This window comes from Dreissena polymorpha, chromosome 7 (assembly GCF_020536995.1).
Source record: "Dreissena polymorpha isolate Duluth1 chromosome 7, UMN_Dpol_1.0, whole genome shotgun sequence".
NCBI lineage: Eukaryota > Metazoa > Mollusca > Bivalvia > Myida > Dreissenidae > Dreissena > Dreissena polymorpha.
Window position 1 is genome coordinate 28,385,961 of NC_068361.1, and position 10,738 is coordinate 28,396,698.

General features: G+C 34.6%; 2 protein-coding genes and 1 non-coding gene across 10 annotated transcripts in view; 1 reads left to right on the forward strand and 2 right to left on the reverse strand.

The window, feature by feature from the left end:
- LOC127836879 (uncharacterized) overlaps nucleotides 1-10,738 on the reverse strand; it is a 339,553-nt gene that overhangs the window by 172,801 nt on the left and 156,014 nt on the right. The window lies entirely within an intron of this gene.
- LOC127836852 (probable serine/threonine-protein kinase tsuA) overlaps nucleotides 1-10,738 on the reverse strand; it is a 404,515-nt gene that overhangs the window by 85,342 nt on the left and 308,435 nt on the right. The window lies entirely within an intron of this gene.
- LOC127840209 (U2 spliceosomal RNA) lies at nucleotides 8,402-8,586 on the forward strand. The gene has a single exon (XR_008030474.1). It is a non-coding gene; the product is annotated as a U2 spliceosomal RNA (small nuclear RNA).

Genomic DNA, 10,738 nt, shown 5'->3' on the forward strand with positions numbered 1-10,738 from the left:
AACCATATATTGCACATTTTAGTTACGGGTGCCTGATTTACATGGCGTCCCAAATTGCCTCTGGCATGAAGTACCTCGAGTCTCTGAAAATGGTGCATCGTGACTCGCTGTACGCAACTGCCTTGTGGCATGAACTTCACGATCAGATTTCAGACTTTGGGATGAGTCGGATTTTGTACAGTGCTGACTATTACAAGATAGAGGACGAGCTGTTCTTCCGATAAGATGGATGGCCTGGGAGTCTATACTACTGGTAAAGTGGCGTCAAATCTTAAAAGAGACTCACATGATTTACCTAAGTTTTGTGGGAGAACTTATTGATAAATTTATTGAGTTTTGAAATACAAATGTTTCATATAGTTTCAAATTTGAGTGAATGCAATGTGTACATGTCACTGGTTAAATAACAGAGGAACATAAATAAAAAGTTACAAAAAGGGATTTGAAAGTAATGTGCAAATAAAATGTTCATTCAAATTGTAAATTGAAATCAGAAAATGATACTTCAGATTGTGTTGAACTTTTTGATTAAGACAGGGTAAACTCAACTGGGAAATAAACTGTGTAGGGCCCTCCTAAATACTAAAATTGTGTTCTGGAAACTTACAGTATGAAATTAATTGAAATCTTTTAATATAAACATCTTTCAAGCACATTCATTTAAAGTACATATTTCTTCTATTACACCGAATGGTTGTACAGCTTAATTTTTTCCACACTGAAAAATGACAACTCGCGGGAAATAAGTATTTAGGGAAAAATACATAAACATTTACAAGATAGCTTACCTTCTTTGGTATATTTTTAAGGGCAAGTTTACGACAAAGTCAGATGTCTGGTCGTTTGGAGTAACGCTGTGGGAAATATTGACTTTGCCCGTGATCAGCCATATCATAATCTAAGTGATGATCAAGTGATCGCCAATGCGGGACATTTCTACAGAAGTGACGGACAGCAGATGCTTCTACCACAGCCCATCGTGTGCCCCCGTGAGATTTACGACATGATGTTGAATGTTGGAACCGCTCCGACTGTGAGCGACCCACATTCAAAGACATTCACATGTTCTTGTTACGAAAGAACATGGGATACAATCCAAAGGATGAAAAGTTGAACCAATTAAAAGTTCCAGTGTGTTAGCTATGGTGAACATATACAGAAATTCATTGTGACAGCTAAGCTGTTGACTCGTTCAATTCTCTGCCAATAATTGGAAGCAAAATTTAGTGTTGTGAGAAAAGCACTCATTTCACATAGTGCTCTCCCTTTGTAAACAATAATGTCAAAGGTTAAAACTAAGGAGATCCAATGAAAGTAACATAAGAGCACATGGCTGGTCCTGGTGTTTAACCTATTATTAAAAGAAAGCCTGAAGCCTTCATCACTTCTGTTAGTGTGCGTGTGCCATTGTGCTATTGACTAAAAAACGTCTCAGTCTACAACTAGAGTAAATGATATCTTTCTGAAGTGCTAACCATTATATTATTATATGTCCTGTTTATATTTTTTAATGTTTTGAAAAACACTTTAGTGTTTGAAATAAAAATCAACAAATACTTCTGTTAATATAAGTTAGAATAAACGCATCTATTTATGAAGGTCCATGCTGTCCATTTCCGGTATAAATCTGAATATAAAAATATTGTATTAAAAAAAAGAATAACATGCAGATATTATATGTATTAATAGATTACAGTTGTATATAGGCAGACTGCATTTGTAACATTAGTACATGCAGGTGTTACAAGATGGTCAAGTGATAAAAGTGCAATGTGTTCCATGTTTATGTCAGAATAGTATTTGTGTGATACATTATGCTCAGAATACTTAGAACATCTGATAGCTTGTTTTAATGTTTCATATCAAGCAATGTCTTATGATAACTTTATCATTCTTGTATTCTTTATAACATCGTTTTACATTTGTGTATCAGTGTAAAGAATCAAATTGCTATCATGTAATATTTGTCACAAGTTGTTAGTGGCCATTTTGTATTGTTGTTGTTTATTTTATGTATACCCATAATGTTCTGAAAAAGTTTTCATGTATAGACCTTCAAAATGTTTGGAGCTGCTTCATCGCGAAAATGGGTCTTATTACATAGCTCCCGACCAGTCTGACCATTCACTCAGTCAGGGCAGGAGCTACCCTGTCTGCGAATGAAACCTCCATATCTTGCCTGACTTTATAGCAGACAGGGTAGATTCTATCAGACTGGGCTTATGCGCAGGCTGGTTTTGTGCTATGTTGGCAGCATATGGCATAAGACCCCATTTTTGCATGTTGCTTGTAATTTATGCTTGCTTGTTGATATTCTCACTCATTACTAAACAGTGTACACTTTATTGAATACGTCATTCCCAATTGACTTCTTTTTGTTCAGTGTCCTTAACAGAATCATACTATGCCATATGGTTGTTACATGGACACATTAACACGTTGGTTTATACATTTCCTTCTGATCATGAAATCCAGTCAATGTATACAAATTATGTGTACAGCTATGAGTGCTGCTGATGATTTTTCTTACACGATAAAGCTGTAACCAGAGTCTGTTTATTCGGTAAAGAGAACATATTTATTTATTTTATATACTCATAGTGGTATCTGACAATACAAAAAAAGCTTAAAGAACATTTAAACGATTGCAGGAAAATATTTGATTTACTTATTTTATATTACTATGTCTGCATGTCAGCATGAACTGTTAACTTAAAAAAAAGATAAATATAACATCCTCCACATAAATATAACATCATCCACATAAATATAACATCATCCACAGTATTAATACAGTGGGAGGTATGTTGATTTTCTGCCATTTACTCCTCAATTATCTCACTAAAAGGGCTGCCAATTATGTTTTATATCAAGTGTTGTAATTATTGTGGTATATTTTGTATTTCTTGTTGTGCAAATTGGAAGAATTACATTTCAAAATGTTTTCTTTTTAATACCGTATCTGTAGTATGCAACGGGTTAACTCCATTTATGTGCATGTGAGTTTAGTTCTTTTTAAAGCGCCTTAATCACCTTATTACCTCCCTTGGCCACATCATGATATCTTGGAGTGATCTCCCTTTTTCTGTTTGTTCATTCCTGTGTAATATCAACAATTTGTGAATAATTGGATTTTTTTTTTGGGGGGTCCAGAAAAAGTATCAGCGTGAATTCAAGCTATTGTTGAAGAATGATTTCATTTCATCTAAAATTGCATGCCTTCCTAGGAACATCACAAACAAACTGCATTTTGTAGAAAATACTTTACTTTAAACTGCTACACATTGTTATGCTCCTTTGCAATAGATGGATTCAATTGCAGGCTTTTTTTAATTTGACTTAATTTTTTTGTATTAAAAAGACTTAGCCCTTTGCTGTATACATGCTGTGCTTTCATTTTTTCATTATTTGCAAGTTTGCACGTGTGAGTTCCAGTAAGAATAGAACACATGCAGTGTGTGATTATTGATGTGAGTTCCAGTAAGAATAGAACACATGCAGTGTGTGATTATTGATGTGAGTTCCAGTAAGAATAGAACACATGCAGTGTGTGATTATTGATGTGAGATCCAGTAAGATAGAACACATGCAGTGTGTGATTATTGATGTGAGTTCCAGTAAGAATAGAACACATGCAGTGTGTGATTATTGATGTGAGTTCCAGTAAGAATAGAACACATGCAGTGTGTGATTATTGATGTTAGATCCAGTAAGAATAGAACACATGCAGTGTGTGATTATTGATGTGAGTTCCAGTAAGAATAGAACACATGCAGTGTGTGATTATTGATGTGAGTTCCAGTAAGAATAGAACACATGCAGTGTGTGATTATTGATGTGAGTTCCAGTAAGAATAGAACACATGCAGTGTGTGATTATTGATACATGTGGCCAGCTTATTTTCATCACCGTGCTGGTACACAGTTTGTGTTGTAATTTACTTGCTGTTCTCTTCATGAACCCATTTATGCCCAGTGGACTCTCCCATCCTTCTAAATTGGATCAATTTATTTCCAAAATTAGTACATTTATTTCTATATTTAGAATATTTCTTACAGAAATTCCTTTAAGCAAACAGCGCAGACCCTGATGAGACGCCGCATTATGCAGCGTCTCATCTGGGTCTACGCTGTTTGCCAAGGCTTTTTTTCTATACGCTATGCATAAATGGGTTAAAAACCAAAGGAATTACCGTGATAACTAACAAATTCAAGCCATAACTATCACTGATTCCATATTGAGGCTTCTTTCTTGTTTTTGAATGTGCATAATATTTCATTCCATTTATATTTCACATGTCACATATTAAGCTGTTAATATTGTATACATTTTGTTTATAAATATGAGCATCGCTCTGGGAAAACCAGGTTTAATGCATGTGCTGAAAGACTTTGTTTAAATGAAAGATTCCTTAAAAGCAAACAGTGGTTTTCCTGATTGCTAACTTAATAAGTCCCTGATTGTGCTGAAAGACTTTGTTTAAATGAAAGATTCCTTAAAAGCAAACAGTGGTTTTCCTGATTGTGCTGAAAGACTTTGTTTAATGAAAGATTCCTTAAAAGCAAACAGTGGTTTTCCTGATTGTGCTGAAAGACTTTGTTTAAATGAAAGATTCCTTGAAAGCAAACAGTGGTTTTCCTGATTGTGCTGAAAGACTTTGTTTAAATGAAAGATTCCTTAAAAGCAAACAGTGGTTTTCCTGATTGTGCTGAAAGGACTTTGTTTAAATGAAAGATTCCTTGAAAGCAAACAGTGGTTTTCCTGATTGTGCTGAAAGACTTTGTTTAAATGAAAGACTCCTTAAAAGCAAACAGTGGTTTTCCTGATTGTGCTGAAAGACTTTGTTTAAATGAAAGATTCCTTAAAAGCAAACAGTGGTTTTTCCTGATTGTGCTGAAAGACTTTGTTTAAATGAAAGATTCCTTGAAAGCAAACAGTGGTTTTCCTGATAAGCCTGTGTGGACTGCACACGCAAATCTGGGAAACACTTGACGCACATCCATTAAGCCCTGTTTTTCTAAGGGTGGGTCATATATATATATATATTTGGATAGATTCACAGTCATCTATTTGACAAAGTCATGTACTTTTTTCTAGAATTTTGGAGCCTAATACTCGTAATACGAAAAGTTGTAAAAAATATTTATTAAAACAATCTGAATCTGTTGTTGTTGTTTTATTACCTAAATAAGAATACATAAACCTTCAACCTAAAATGTTGTTAGTTTTTAATTCATTAATTAAACTCAGAAACAATCCCACCAAATCTGGCAGGTACCCAGTCAAGAGTTCATCATTAAACTGTTACATCTGCCTGTCATCGATGCTCAACCCTCCAAATATTGTTTTGATGCTCTTGGTATGTTACTTCCGTATTAAGAAAGCAGATTCAAGTTATGGCATGTAATTATCGGGACAAAAGTCTTAATAAACATTTTATGGATATTATTCAGAGTTTAATAAATGATAAAATATGCTGATTACATAATAATGTAAAATTAAGGCAAAAAAAAATATATGTTTGCACTTAGAAACGTGTTATTTTTATAAGTTGGAAGCAATATTTCTAGTAAGGCATTACAATGAAACCCACAAAGAAAAGATATGTTCATTTATTAGGTTGTTGTTTTAATGTGTTTAAATAAAATTTCATTTAAGTTGTGATAATAACATTTGATGTATTGGTTTAATTTTGAATGGGGGTGTTAAAACAGTTTCTTTGAGCCTTTGGAGCAAACTGTTCATAAAACATTTAACCGGGGTATATCTAGTCAGATTTTAGGTGTATGTGTTATTTTCTTGTTCCAAGGGTCTATTAATCTCTGCCTAAGCTGGCCCTATTGTTAATGTGCCGCATTAATGTGACTTCAGCCATTATTATCAAAGCCATTATTTTTATTTGAGAATTTGAGTACAAGACATTTACTTTGGTGATGCATTTGTTAATATTTGCATATTCTACTGGTATATTATTTGATTGTTCTTAGTCCTTCAGTTACGTAAGTTGTTTTCTGGTAAATCTTGTTATTGTAACATAATTATGTGTTAATGATGTTGTTATTATGTGAACATGAAACTGATGACAGTGTGAGATAGAACAGAAATACAAACCATTGTTTTACGTCTCTCAACAAATCTCAGTAGCGCATCTTGCAAATATTAACCCTTTGCATGCTGGGAAATTTGTCGTCTTCTTTAATTTCATCTGCTGAATTTCTAAAATTAGCATTTTCTTCATTATTTTTTCAAAGAATACTATTAGAATAGCAAACAGTTTGGATCCTGATGAGACGCCACGTTCTGGATCCAAACTGTTTGCAAAGGCCTTCCAAATTTGGTTCCAGCACCGAAAGGGTTAAGTTATATTGTAGTCTATTTGAGTATTCAAGTGAGCTTCATACAGACTTGGGCTGTGTTCTTATTTAAGTTTTGTATATTGTATAATATATTGTGGAAACACATAATTACTTAATCTAATGTTCATGTTATTAAACTTGATGGCCAATCATATTCTGACATTATTATTTACATTAGACAATTAATTAGGTACATCAATATCATATGTATTTGTTAAGCGTAATAATTATGTTCTTTAGACATTTGTCATTTTCAAATTATTTTTACTGCCTGGTATGACAAATAAATGTAGAAAACAGGATAGAAATAATCTTCGCCTGTTACAAATAGAAAATTACCAAAAAGTACAATATTTTATGACAAGTATTTATATGTTGTATTTCATTGTGGATGGTTGCAGTCATACAAGTGCTATATGTCGTTGTATAGGATACAAAATCTAACATATTTTAATAAAAATGTTGAACCACATGGCAGTGTTGCTCTTCTGTTATATTCTTATTTGTTGTATGTTGTGCACCATCTTCCCAGAATATGTGTCCGTCCATCAACCACCATTATTGTCGCTTTGACATAGAACATGTAACTGCTGATGCTCACAAACCAATTTGTATGCAAATGAACTACTTAATAATCAACCATTGAAAGTACATGTCCATCCAACAGAATATTAGACCTGTGTCATGTTAAATTGGCTTTCTATGTGTGGCCTGCGTAGCTCCAGATCAGCCTGTGTCATTACGCAGTCTGGTCAAGAGATACCTTGGTCCACATAGAGTTTAGCAAAATGTATTTGTCTAATGAGTAGATAGAGTAGCTTTTGACCAGACTGTGTAAATGCACAGGCTGGTCTGGAGCAAAGTCCCTTGCTGAATATGGCGTAAGACCCTTTTTTGCATGCAGTGGCTCATTTTACACTTTACAGTTGTGTTCTAAACAAAGTGGTGCTCCTAAATACTCCTTGTACAATGCTAGACAGAATTGTAAAAGTAATTGGGATAAAAAAAGTACTTATTTGAGTCTTGTTCTGGGAAAATGGGGTTTAATACATATTTGTTAAGAGTTGTCCCAGACTAGCCAGTGCAGTCCATCGGACACTTTTGTCTTAAACTGGATTGTTGTGAGAAAGAGATTTCCTTCAAACGTAAATATCCCATAAAAGGGGAAAGAATCGTCTCTGGTTAGCCTGTTTGGAATGCACAGGCTTATTATCTGGCATGATAATTTACACTCAAGCATTTAATCTTTGTGTGTGGACTACACGGGATATTCTGGCATGATATTAATGCCCCCCCCCCCTTCGAAGAAGAGGTGGTATATTGCTTTGCACATGTCGGTCGGTCGGTCCGTCCGTCCGTCCACCAGGTGGTTTCCGGATGATAATTCAAGAACGCTTGGGCCTCGGATCATGAAACTTAATGGGAACATTGATCATGATTCGCAGATGACCCCTATTTATTTTGAGGTCACTAGGTCAAAGGTCAAGGTCGCGGTGACTCGAAATGGTAAAATGGTTTTTGGGTGATAACTCAAGAACTCATACGCGGCCAACAGGGCGAACTCTAACCAATATAACTGAAGCAACTGTTCTGTAATCCTAAATCTATAATTATCAGTCCAATGAAACATCATCATTTGAGTATAATAAATAGTGTAAATAGTATAATATTTATAAATATGTTATACGGTTTTAAAGTTATTCAAATAGCTTCGATCATTATTGACAATACTAATTTAACAAATGGTTTTATTGTGTGGTTTTTATTTGGTTTGTGCTGTATTCCGCACCGAGTACGCAGGCAATGAGCGATTTACGCTTAAATATGCTTCTACCGATGACGCTTCTGATGTTGTCCCGAGGCCGAAGGCCGAAGACGGTAGTTCGCGAAGCGAACATTCTGTGTCACCAGGTGGCCATTTTAGAGGGACCGTAGGTCCCGAGAGTATAAGATTCTATAATCCGCACTATCAAAGGCAAACCAGATCGATGGATTCAATCGTTCTAGATCCGGGCCTGTGTCAAGGATATCATTTTCTATCACAGCAACCACCTTCACCTTTTGGCTAAGATCAAAGTGTAGTATCTGTTCTTATCAGCTTAATATCTGATACGTTCCCCATTGGGGGACCTCGATATTAAACTGATTTTTGGACACAGATGAGATGTCAGGGGCTTGCTCTGTGGCTGGAGCCTGTGAAGTCCGCACAGGCTTATCAGGGACAACATTTACCGCATTTATGATATTTTTCGTTTTAAGGCAGTCTGTTCTTAGCAAACATTAATTTAGGCGGAAAGTGTCATTCGGACCGCTAATCTGGGACGACACTTATCGCACATGCATTAAACCCCCTTTCCACAGAGCTAGGCTCATTTAATTTGCGTTAATCTTTCATCTTTACTTTATTTGTAGAAACCATACGATCGTCCTACTGGTTCTACCCAGGGTTTTTGTCTGAAAATATTTAAATTAATACACACATCAGTGTATTAATATTACAGACACTCGCTCGTTGTTATCAATATTGCCTTGAGCTAAGCGAAAAGACTTTTCAAACACAAAAGTGCGAACAAACTTACACTATTATTTAAGGGCTAACTGTATCCGATAATTAATACCAAAATCTTGATCCGAGAAACTAAATGACTGATGGACTGAGTGAGTGACTGTGTGATTGAGTGACTGACTGAGTGAGTGACTGACTGTAAGTGAGGGAGTGAGTGATTGAGTGAGTGACTGACTGAGTGACTAAATGAGTGATTAGTATGCATCTATTTAAAATGTATTCTTTTCTATTAAGGCATTATTCCCGCGAATATATCTATTCATACGACACACGAACACCATATTAGTGTTCATGTGTCGTATGAATAGATATCGTTGCGGGAAATTAAAATGGAATTAAATATGCAAAACAATCATAAAAACGAGCATTTTGGTATCTACAGACATCTATTTTACCATACCTGGCGCTGAAATTTCGGCAATTGCCACAAGGAACACTGATTTTTAATTGATTAAGTTTATTTTACGAAATAGTGTACGAAATTTTCGTTGATTTTGAGTTGCAATGTTACTTTAAAAGGTTGCTGCATTCTTATCGAACGGCACCATTTAACATCAATAATTCTTTAACGGTTCAATATATTGGAAAAATAGCACCGGAATCGGGTTCAGGTAGACAAAATCACATCGATTGGACTATCTGATTGTTTTATTTCACTGGATTTTAAGGTATACTGGATTTTGAGCTTCTGTTAAAAGTGTGCTGCATTCTTATCGAATTTTATCATTTAAACTCAATAATTCTTTTTCGGATCAAGATATCGGAAAATTAACAACGGATTCGGATTCAGCGAGTCAAATTCATATAGATTTCACTATCTTATTGTTTGATTTCGATGGAGCGAACGAGAGAGCGAGCGAGCGTATTTCAATTGTGCACGTAAATGGGACGGTCTATGAAAAGGGTGCTTAATGCAAAACATTTTTAGATTATAACTTTTTTATTTTTATTTTTTTTTCAATTTTTTTGTCAATCTTTTAAACAACACTATAAACTGTTTATGTTTTATTAAAAAACAAAAAAAATATTTTTTTTGTATTATATGATACATATGTATTTTTTTATTTATTTTTAAAAAAATGATAACTTTTGAACGGCTGTAGATATCTGAAAAATTCCAACGAATTCGTGATCAGCGTGGTCATAGGCATATATAATTAAACATATGTTTATTTTATTTCAACGTTATTTTTTTAATAAATAAATTATTTATTTATGTTTTAAATGTTACGGTAACAGACCAAGTATCTGCAACTCATCTTGCTACCAGTTGTTTATAAAAAATATATAAATCATATTCGATATTTTACATGAGTCACCCAGTCCTCTAAGCCGAAATGATCCGTAAAACAAAAGAGTGTCTTTGTGTCGTATGAACGAATCTGCACTAAAACTTAATTGAGATTCACAAAGTACGGATGATATTCAAATGCATTATTTTTCACTTTCCGGGATGTTGTTTTAGTATGTTGATGCTGCATTAACAAATATACATGTGTATGAAGTGAAAACACCAAAAATAAACAACGGTTGCGATAGACACCTATACGCTGTTAGATGCCCATACTATCACTTTAAAAGAGCAACCGACATTGATTGCTATTAAAATCGTTGATTATACACTGATTGATAACCAGGACAAAATGTTCAGTACACTCTGGGTAAATGAGAAAACCCAATAGTGACCAGCCAGGCAGCCTCAAACTGTATGCTGCTTCGGATAGTATACGATTTGGGGTTGCCTGACTGGTCAAGAGTATATTTACGCAGTTATTACTTAGTTGACACTGCATCTATTTCCCAAATATGGAACGGC